The 12,271-nt window shown below is 34.0% G+C and overlaps 1 protein-coding gene across 6 annotated transcripts in view; it reads right to left on the bottom strand.

Annotated features, from left to right (window-relative positions):
- Positions 1–12,271, bottom strand: part of LOC149804502 (metastasis-associated protein MTA3-like) — a 56,875-nt gene that overhangs the window by 38,715 nt on the left and 5,889 nt on the right. The gene's annotated exons all lie outside the window — the stretch shown is intronic.

Here is a 12,271-nt window from a genome sequence, read left to right as displayed (position 1 = left end):
TTAATGTTTGGTAATGATTTATTCGGATGTTGCTAACTGTATGTGATTTAATTCTGCAGACGAAACTTTTGTCAAGTGAACGAAATGCCTTCTTAGTAAAAGAAGCTATTAATGTGCTGTCACATGATTTGTGGTCTTTGTCTGGTACCCTGTTTTGTTCAAGGTCAAGGTTAATTTCTCTGTGTGTTTATGTGTGTGTTAATGCACAAAATCTATTTTTAGCCTATGCTGACCCTGTTATGATCTTGACAATTACGTCCAGTTGTAATTATCAAAGAGAAGAACAGATGTGTGAAGCCCAAAACTCTATCATAACATTGCCCATTTCCTGTAAACATCAGCTTTTATAAACAATGATATAATATTAATCCTATTGTTACACGTACTTTAGTCAACAATTCTTTCATTAACGGAAACTTGAGGAGTCTGGTTCCCGTAATGGTGTTTAATAGTATCTTGCCAAATCGTTAGTCCATAATTTGGGAACCAGACTAACTGTTGATACACCACCAAACAAGATTCCTTTTTTTCTCTCAAAAACACGTGACATTTATTTCGTGACACGTCTACGTCAAAACTCAATTTTTTATTGTTCAATTAGTACAATGTTAATGTCGTGATTTCAGTGGAAGTAATAATGAAATTTCTTATCATCCCTGAGGATATCTCTAAATGCCTGTTCAAGAATTCTCTGAAACTCGCTTGCCTACAATGGTCTGTATCTGTGAAACCAAGCTCTATATTTTAGGAAGTATTCATTTTCGCTTGGCTGCCTCGTTTTTTTTATCACAGTTATGAAAGAGTCGGTGAATTGAAGGTAGTTTCTGTTACATACACAATAACATTTATTACAGTGTTCGATTGATCAAATGAAGTGAGTTCACCCGACATATGACCAAGGCCGCTAGATTTTAAGTTAGTCCGATTTTTGTGCCTTTTAACTTTTCTTTTATTCCACCTCCTTTTTTTTCAAAAGACATAATTAATGTGATAATACAAAGGAGACCAGCTTTAAATTCAGTGCAACAATACAACAGATACTTCCACAAGTCAGTTATCAAAACACGGTCGACACTTAATTAGGTTCTCGAAGAAACGCTCGTGGACATAGCTGTTACAGTAGATTGACGCAATTTACGTTTAATTAAAAGAGGACACATTGCATTTATGACGATTACACTTAAAAGGAACTAAAAGATGGATCTAGAACACAAATTTCAAATGATAATTTTTTTTTTAATTTGTATTTATTAAAGTACTGCCTCCACGCGGCGTGACATTTTCATTGATCGAAATTTCCTTACATATCATTAATTGCAGTGTACTAGAAATGTCATTTGGAGGAAAAAAATGTAAAAAATTGTATGAGCTATTTTTAAATGTTATTTCATACTGTTGATTAAAATTTCCAGGTCCTATCTACTATTTTCAACGATAAAACTTGCGATACATCAAAGCTTCCGTTACCACTTTTGATCATGATTTTCTTCAAGTTCAACAAATAGGGATACCTTTTTGGGGTATTTTCAGGTTTAAAAAATGGGATCCATGCCTGACACCACGTTATAAGCGGGTTTGCAAGTTATCAGGGCACGAGTTATCGAGGGAGTGGTGCATAATAGTAATACCATGCACCTCTCATATTTATGAAGCAGATTCATTTCACGATACTACAATACTTAAAACTATGTTAACTTTTTAGTTAAAAATAAATGCATGAAAAAATGATTCAATTCATTAGAAGTACAGGTTGCATGCTCTATTTGCCAATTCAATTTACATGTTTCATTTGAATGATATTAATAAAGAAAAAAGAACAGCTACTTGGTTGTTTTTACACCACTGCTTGCACCATGTGCTTTGACTTGCGCATTTCACAATTAATTTATGTGTTTATTTATTGGTATATATAAATTAATTATGTACCTACGTATGTGATATTCTCATAAAAATGTATAAAAATAAGTTAACGAAAATAAAAAATATGAGCGAAGGTGAAGGTATGAAAATTATTATCTATTTTAGTTAGCATGTTTGACAAGGACCAAACAAAATTAAATAAAAATTTCTATTAAACTCAGTCTGATAAAATAATTCAATCTTTAGAACTATGAAAGAAATCACTGATAAAAAAAGCTATACCATGACTTACAACCTTGGGATAAAAAAAAAACAATTATGCAAAATTACACAGGAAAATCTCAAAAGTAAAACAGGAAGGAAACTTTAGGGTAAGAAATTTGAATATATATTTTCACAGGGATGCACTGTTAACCTAAATGCTTGTGCAGATAAACAATATTTACACTAAATTTATGAATTACCACAAGATTAATTCAAACAACTAAACTATAGGTGTCATAACCACAAAGCTCAAGTTCAACAATGGCCTGTAGGTACCATAACCACAAACCTCAAGTCCAGCAACAGACTGTAGGTGCTATAACCACAAGCTTAATTCAAACAAACTATACATGCCATAATTACAAGGCTCAAGTTCAACAGTAGCCAGTAGGTACCATAAACACAAATCTCAAAACCAATAACGAATATAGACACAATAACCACCCTATCATTGTAAACATGTAAAGAAATAACTGCAGACCGCTCTCTTCAAATGATGCAAACAAATATGTGAAAGAGCAGTAATCCAAACATGCCTTGGCTTCGAAGTAGCTATACCTGTGGATCCTCTACAGAACTTTGTTAACCAAGAAATGCAAATGCCACAACACAACAAAGCTTGCCTGGAATATAGTCATTCAGAAACTAGAGTTGCACTTTTAATAAGTGTAAAAAAATAAAAAGATCATGGTAATGTTTCTGTATTTGGGTTTAACGTAATTTTTCAGTACATGATAGGATATACCTGGCAGCCAGTATAGTTTGTAGGGGAAGCACCTGGGAAAATCCTTAATAGTAACTTTTTTGTATTGTGGTGTATTACCCTTCTGGAAGCACATATTTATCTATTTTCATGACTACAATCAACAGAGTGCCAGAAGCTGAACTCAGTTTATTGATCATATGAATCAGTGACCTATGTTTGATATGCTAGTGTTGTACTCTTAAGAATCGATGCACAGATCTATTTTCATAAGAATCAAGTGCTCGAGAAACTGAACACAACATTTTTAAAAAATACAATATTACTGGAGCATGAATAGTGTATCAGTGACCTACATTTGCTATGGTGGTATAGCAGTTTTATCACCATAAAAGCAACTGTGTCCAAAACACCGACATGTATAAAAAGTGTTCATGATCAATGATGCATTTAAAGTACATCAAGGTGACCTAAAATTGGCATCATGGTGTTCTACTCCTTAGGATTGCATGTACAAAAATAATGTTTATGACAGCTGAGACAATAATATCTAAGATGATTTTAACATTTAAAGGTGCACATTTACTAACACCAGCACCATCACCACTTACTATAACAATGAATGTACAACATAGACTCTCCCACATTCAAAAATAAGACAATCCATGGAAATTTGACTTGCTTGTGCCCCCTGCCACATTGACATATAGCATTCCCATTCACATGCTATATGACTATATACTAAAGATGCCATGTACATAGAGAGGATTTCACACGTACGTACAGAAATCAGCATGACTATCTGAACTAGACATCTCCATACATAAATTAGACATCATGTTTATCAGAACATGTACATAGAGAAATCAGATAGCATGTATATCAAAACTAGGCATGTACATACAGAAATCAGATAGCATGTATATCAGAACTAGACATGTACATAAAGAAATCAGATAACATGTATATCAGAACTAGTTATGTACATACAGAAATCAGATAGTATGTATATCAGAATTAGACAAGTACATGCATAAATTAGATATTAGGTATTTCAGACATGTACATAAAGAAATTAGATAACATATATCAGAACTAGACATACTGAAATCAGTATGTACATCAGAACTAGACATATACATATAGAACTAAACATATACAGAAATTAAAAAAGCATGTTATTGCCAAAAATATGTGCATCTGGTCTGCCAACCATCAAGATTTTTCATTGCCAACCATAACATTTTTTTAAAACCCTGATAAATAAATGAAAATCCCAAACTGATTTGTGCAACTAACTGAACTGGATTTGCTAAATACCTGAAGCACTTATTACACTTAATATGATAATCATTATAATATATATGTTTTTTAAAAAAAATACCTACCCACCTATTTTTCAAACCAGTACATCAGGAAATGCACATATTTTTTCCCCAATCAGAATACACAAGTTCATGGAGAAATCAAAGAGTATGTACATCAGAAATACACATTTACTCATACAAATCAAAGAGCATGTATTAAGTAAGCCCTGTAAAATAATTCTTGGAGTAAACAAACAAGAAGCATTTTTTCATATGTGTATAAAAATCACTCCATCGGTGTTTGCAAATGTGTGATCATCATTATCAACCATTTGCCTCTTTTGACTATCTGTCAAGCATCCTACAGACAAAGATACTTGACTATCAAGGTAACTGTTACGCATATTTTAATTTAGTGTGTGCTTAACCATTTGAAATGATCCACATGGAGCGCATTCTGTTGCAGCAATGGTCAGGTGACAGTCTGGAACTAAAGGGGACTAGGTAAACTAGTATTCATTCCTGTATCGTATCTGTCTTTGGGAATCTACAAATTTCTAGTTGTGTTCAGCTATCACTGTAGAGGAATTATTTAAATTATTCATTGGAATTACAAAGTGCTCATCCACTTTTGGGACTTAAACACTACTTTGGGATCATTGTGAATTTAAAGACATTCTTGATTATATCACTGTGATATATCACTGTGATAAATCAAGACAACTGGTAAATCAGCACATTGAAGATTATTGCAATTCAATCAGAAAATTCCATACTTTCAGACCGTGATGGAACATTTAGGATTATTTATACTTCTGCTTTGCTTTCTAGGGAAATAAATTTTTGTTTAAGTTTACTAAACTTACTGAATATACACATTATAAGTCTGCCATTGAGATCATGACCAAAATAAATTCTGAAAACTACAGCACAAATGAAGGTAACTAGAACACTTGGTTATTCTTGGTATAACATGTTCAGGATTCAAAGCCTCTACTGATTACTAAAGTTCAGCATCACCATAAGGCAAGTAGAAATGATAGATACATCTTTATTTTTGTATAGCCTTGACCTTACCTGAGGGACAGAGGGATGGTGGGGGTACAATGATATTCAAGAAGTTCTTAATGATTCTACAGTCCAAGTGTGATACTAATTCATCCCCGATTTGTAAACTTGAGAACAAGCAGAAAAAAACTTCCAACTAAAAAATTAACCAACATTTTTAAATGACACTGATCAAATGACAGATTCTGAAAGATGATCAGATAGGGGGCAGGTATGCATGGATATTGAACAAAGTGCTTACTTATTTTATAGTTCAAAGTTTACTGATAACCACCACCAGGCTAGGACATATAACCATACAGACAAAATGTAATCAAGACCTTAAGCAAATATGGCAATGCCACAGATGCCAGACTGAGTTATACCCATCTCATCTCTGCAGAGCAAAACAATGCATCAGATGCTAGAACAAGTGATACATATGTTGTGTTTATATTCAGCAATTTAGTGTTAAGACAATTTGAGATAAGCACCTAGCTCAAGAAATCTTCATGACAACTGAACCTGATTGGTCCAATGGTAGGATTCGAACCCACACAATCAATACAACTAGGCCAATTAATGTCAAGGCAATTGAGTAAAGCACCGTATCGAAGGAAACACAATAGCTGGCCCAGGCTGGTCCAATGGTAGATTCAAACCCACACCAGCAATACAACCAGGACATTTAGTGTTAGGGCAATTGGAGTAAAGCACCTTGCCTAAGGAAACATCAGGACAGCTGACCCAAGCTGGTGCAACAGTAGGATTCAAATCCACACCATTTCGGTCATGAAATGTAAGGTTGTGAAGAAACCTAATTAATGCTAGAGTCCTGTAGCATAATTATATGTGGAACTATTCTATAATTGAAAATTTAGGTTGTGGGGGAACACTCCTTCCAAACTAACATAAAAAAAAAAATGGGGTGGGGGTGGGATTATCTAAATATACTCTGGACTCTTTATTCAGATGTTATCTGAAATGTGGTATCAAATATAAAACTAACTAAACAAGGCTCCTGATTTTTTCTCTAAAGTTCTCTGGAAGAAAAATGTAAAACAAAGGGAATAATTATTTCAAGTAATCAGTAACTTTCTTTATTTCCTTTCAGATTTTCCTTTATCTATTAATCCCTAATCATCTGCATTTACACACCCTGCATTTTGTATGCAAGCATTAGTTTCTAAAAAAACATTTGCCATCTTGTAGCTGAACCAACAGTGGAAAGAGGTGAATTACTTCCTTTGTTATGACCAGGCTGCTGCACAGTAGAACCCAGTCCCAAGTCATTCCAACACAAGATCTACGTTCACGACTGAACAAGATACTTTAGGAAAATTACAAGATGGCATCCAACTTTGTTTCAAAAGCACTGAAATGTGTTGGAAGCTGAACTAAAAAAGATGTACACAAGTATTGAGAAGGCAGAAAGAATTAGTGGAGAGGAAAAGTTTGTGATATATAGTTGCACTACATTATGTATATATATATAATGAAAGCAAAACTGAATGTAAAATTTCATTTGCATGATTTACTGGTGCAAACAAGTTAGTTAAGACAATTTACCACTACAATAGTTTTATTTATATTTTGCCACTAAAATGTTTACCTCAAGTAAATTTTCTGGTCATATGGAGGAAACTGGACAATAAAAATCTCATTATCCAGACTTCTTTATGCATTTAAAAAAAATCATACATTCAGTAAACAAAAGACTGTGTTCTGGAGATAATTATTACTCTTTGATTTAATGATTGTTTTATGTCAATGCTCATGCTTCAAATTAAAATAATTATACGGAGGAGGAGCAGAGATTTTATGGACAATTTACCCATGAAGAAAAACTGACGATTTGTTCAGTCTGGCATCATTCATTTTAAAGCATAGTTTTGTTAATGAAGCAAAAAAATCATAAACTCGACATTTGGCTAAATAAGAAATAACAAAATGGCTTGTAACACATTGTCAGAGTTCTATAAATTATGCAAGAGGAGGGAAGCAACATGCAAATGAGATGAAATAATATAGGCACAGACACTGATACAGAATACATGTGACAACAAATGACAAGATGCAAAGTTTTGCTTACAGCTGATTAAAAAGAAAATACAAAAATATGTTATTGCACAATACATGTAGACTGAAAGTCAACCAACTTCCTATAATTCTTTTAGAAAGAAACTGATTATTTATTTATGTTTCTGCTTTTACAGTACAGCTCATATGGTTATTCTTAATGTAGATCGAGTTGGAGAGGATTAAGGAAAAATCCTCCACATTTCCACACATGCTGATGTGTTTGATGAGGCTGCTAGTGAAGAACAGCTCTGCACACCATTGTCTTGAAGAGTCGTTGCAAAGACCACCGCATAGTGGATGTGGTCTTGATAAAATTGGTGTGGTTTACTGTTAATGACCCAGCAAACATACTCTACGGAAGTTCATGGAGAGAGAGAGAGAGAGCAAGAGATAGGCACCAATTTATCTATATCATTATCTGTTTTGGAAGCAATCCACTTACTTTCTGATACTGAAAAACTAGTCAGCCAATTATAAACATTTCCTAGTTCTAATGAAGAAAATGTAATAAACAGAACTCGTGTTTTATCTACCCATGTATCATGTGTCAAATACAAAACAAATGTTTGGTCCAATTACTTTAATGGCTAGGTCACAAATCTCAAAAACAGAAAACACTTGCACACAAGTTTCTTACGTTAATGTTATAAGACATAGGGTTACAGCCGAGTGTGGAGCCTATAGCTGACCTTATGTGACCTGTAATTTGAGTTCATTCATAGAAACAGGATGCTAGAACTGTACATTACCACACCGACAAAAGAGTCAGAAAATAAACTCATGGTTTTAAAGTGATTCTCAAGAGAAACTATATTCTGCACACCCTTGTCATGCAATGAAGCAACAATTTCCCTTCGCTCAATTGTATGACTCGTGTTGTTCCAAGATACTGTCAGCGTTCGGCTGAGAATGGCATCAAAGGCACACAAAAAATTACTACAGATCCGAAACATGTGAAATTATCTTTCTGGCCGTGTTTACAACTGACCAATGATAACAGTAATGTTATCAAACCAGTGGAGCAATCATCATCCAAAAATATGGTAACAGTTACTCATAAGATAAAACATAACTGTGCAGCAATGGTTGAAAACATACAGCTGGCTACATTTTCAAAAAAAGTAAAATTGATTCTCTACCCAGAACAGGATCTTAACCACCTTTAGAACTAGGCTTGGGATTGAGAAACAGAGAAATCTGATGCTTATCAAGATTGATGGGGAAGACAGAAGTACCTTCAACCTTGAGGAAGCTTTGAAGAAAGAAAACAGGAGATAAGAATCTATGAACTTACAAACATGAAATGATCTGTTATATTGTGAACAGTTTACTGAGTTACATTCAGAAGACTTCCTCATTGAAAACATGGCTTGATGTGTGGGATAAGCTCTGCTAGTCAGATTAATACATTCTAGTCACTACTAAGTGTAGTGTCTCCTTATAAAATAGGTACATTCTAGTCACTACTAACTAGCATAATATTTTCTTGTATACAAATACTTAGAAAACATGCATTATTGGCTTTAATTACATTATGTAACTAATATTTGTGTTGTGCATTTAAACAATACAATTATTTTTTAGAACCACTGAAGACTAATCATTGGCTTAAATAGGAATCATAGTTTTGGATTTTGGCTCTTTTTTTTGCCTTGATCAGTTGAATGACATGAAGCCATTTGTAGATAAAACAATGCAACTCCAAATCATTTAACACATTAACCCCTAGCGACGACTTTACGGGACAGGAGGTAGTAGCCTACTGCCGAGCTCTGTAGTGTCATGGTCATGCATGATACACTAAAGTGGATGGTATTATAGAAAGGTAGACAGATGTAGCTCTACAATGATACCAAATAATCTGGAGTATCTAGCTGCACTACAAAATACAGATAGAAAAACCTCATTTTTTGGACCAGACTTTTTTTTAACGCAAAATTCGCTCGTGGTCGGAATCCCATTTTGTGTCCGGATTTTAGACTTTTTGGTCTCAGATCTAAGGTAAACAGGTATGAACTGCAAACAGACAGATGAGCCTTTGCAAAAAGTAGGATAAGATGGGCATTTGGAATAAAGAGTGGTCTCCATACGAAAATAATGGCTCCATTTAGCAAAAGAGAAAAAAAAAAATCCAACTTTTACCCTTCTGCTCATGCGCGAGTCAAACAGCCAACGAAAAACAATGTTTCTAACACAACTAGGTAGTATGTTATTGAAAGATGACTCGGGATTTGGTTTTTCGAGTCTATTCAGAAATAGCTTTCAAAATGTGTTTCCTACTCGATTTTCAGGCAAAAACCTCCAGGGGTTAATGTGTCAAGATAATATTAACACGGCAACTTAATTTAATATACAACATCCAATCAGAGAATTACAGAAGGTAATTAAAATTTGAGAAAACATATTTGCTGCATGAAACATGCAAAATAAAAAATTATTCCTAAAAGCTAACTGACTGGACTGTTCCAGCAAAGAAAAGTTTACTTCTAAGTTCATTCACACATTGAATTTCTATATGTTGTGAGGAAAAGATGCATTTATGCACTTTATAATAGCTCTCTGAACAGGAGCACTACAAAAATGTATGTCTCATGTGTGTGTGTGTGTTGTGTGTGCGTATGTGTGCATAAAAGGGATTTTACAGCTTTTCTAAATTTAAACTGTACTATTTTGTATTATCATTTTTGTCCTTCACAAATGGTCAGAAAAAGTCATCCTTTGTACATGTAGGTTCAGTGCATGTGTGATTTGAATTTTTAATGCAGCTTAACCAATTTTTCGGTCATATCGCTACAATGTCTGCAGTGTGACAGTTTATAGTGATGTCTAGTACTGGGGCATCATGCCACAGACATGTAGCTTGATGTCCCACCCAGTCACATTGTCCTAACACCAGGCCGACCAGTCCCAACATTAACCTCTTAATGCTGAGCACCAAGCGAGGCAGCTGTTAGTGCCATTTTTATAAGCATTTGACATGACTCAGCCAGGAATCAAACCCACAACCTCCCGCATCCGAGATGGATGCTCTTACCACTAGGCCACCAGTGCGGTCACATGTAGGTTCATGTTTTGAAAATAGATCTTCATGTGCAAACTATAACCTACTACAACAAGAAATCGACAGGTTAATATTCTTTGATACTGACATGCATTAATCAACTGAAAAATGTTCTTTTATAATTGAATGAGCATAATGTTCAATCATACTCTATACCTTAATTCACTGTAATCAATAACAGTGTGAGCTGTAATCATAATAATTGATTTCAGAAGTTCTTAAATTATAATCATCCTTTATTGTCAGTGTAAATGCATTGTGTACTCATGATAATAAATAACAACCCTAAAATTACTAATTATATTCTTAATAATTGCAAAAATAATAAAAGATTCCATAAATAAAAGACAGTGAATGCTGACTATTACAACAAGGAATAGATAATTTCAGATGGCCAAAAAACAAGTGAAAATTGTTTCTTTTTCATTTACACAACATGACATCTTCCCAGAACAAAAAAAACAACAAGCATCACAATCATGGTTTCTGAATAAAGTGTAACCGTAATCATCTATGACAAACAACATGTACTCGTAATTGTAATCAAGCACCTGCTCTATACCCACAGGATATTCCACTGCTTCATTCCCATTTTTAAAAAATCATGAAATAGAAAGAAGAACTTCTGAACTAATGAAAAGAGCTAGTATCATATGTTTGCATTCATCTGTTTTTTTGTTTTCCATTTGTTGTATCAGTCACATCAACTATGTAAAGATTATTTGTAATAGAAGTGAGAGATAGAGCTCAAAATAAGATTAGTTGTTTAAACTGCACAATGGTTTTGAACCAAACAACAAAGATTTTAACCTACACCACTTATCGTTTGGCTCTCTTGCTGTAAAATTACTGTGTATCAAAATTAATTCCTGACTTTTAAAATTCAACACTTGAACACATTACCAACAGAAGAAATCCATCAATACAAAATCTCAGAACTTAACCATCTTCACTAACCAAGGTTCCGATGTGATAGCCCTATCTACACATTGGTGTATCGTTTCTGTGAATTTCAATGTATGCGGTGGCAAGCCACCACATCTAATCAAAATTAAGTGGTTCAAATTTGAATGCTGTTCCATCATGATTGAGACAAGGGGAGCATACAACTTGAATGGATTGAAAAATTATAAATTTTCCACTGCCAGTCCATGTTTGCACAAATAACTTTCACTCAAATAGACCTGTAATGTCTTCAATCTGGTAAGCAGTCATACTTTCAATGTTCAACTTACAACGTATCCTTTTCTGGTCAATTGCCTCCACAATTTTCAGCCGAGGTACAATGCACCATGCTACTGGTTAGTTGGCCTTACTAATGGAGGCAACTCATGAAATCCAACAGATGTCACTAAGACAAACCATCATTACATCTATTTGAGCCACCAAGGTGTAGATAGGGTTATCGTATCGGAACCTTGGCTAGCAAAGATGAGAACTTACCTGAACCGGGATGAGCATACTACTCCTACGTAATCTAACACAAATGGGTAGATGAAGCCTGTCATACACTTATGGCAACCAAATGCAGCAACTTAAATAACAATTTATTCTTAAATCACATTTCCAACAGTAGTGTACATGCCAACTTATCAAAATATCTCAATTCTTTCAATATGATGTTAACAATATGGAGTTCTAAGAGACTGTTTACTTTTCAATTTTCATTGCTAACTAAAAATTAAACATAATTATTTGGCAATTCCATGTACTTTGATGAAGATGTATAAATTTATGGCAGTGTCAACCGTCATAAAATCACGAGTCTTTTACTTTATACAGAGCACAAGACTTATGTATTCTATATTTTTCTTTTTGATATGATCTCCGCATTAATTACATAGATTTAAATTAATCATGTACTGTATATATTTATATTTTGTTTTAATCTGATTCTCTCACTATCTCCCATAAAATATGGAATCCAAATTACGTGTGCAAATTATC

Source organism: Sinohyriopsis cumingii, chromosome 2 (genome assembly GCF_028554795.1).
Source record: "Sinohyriopsis cumingii isolate HCF-2022 chromosome 2, ASM2855479v2, whole genome shotgun sequence".
Classification (NCBI taxonomy): Eukaryota; Metazoa; Mollusca; class Bivalvia; order Unionida; family Unionidae; genus Sinohyriopsis; species Sinohyriopsis cumingii.
Note: the sequence above shows the minus strand (reverse complement) of the source record. Positions and strands in the feature narration are given on the sequence as shown.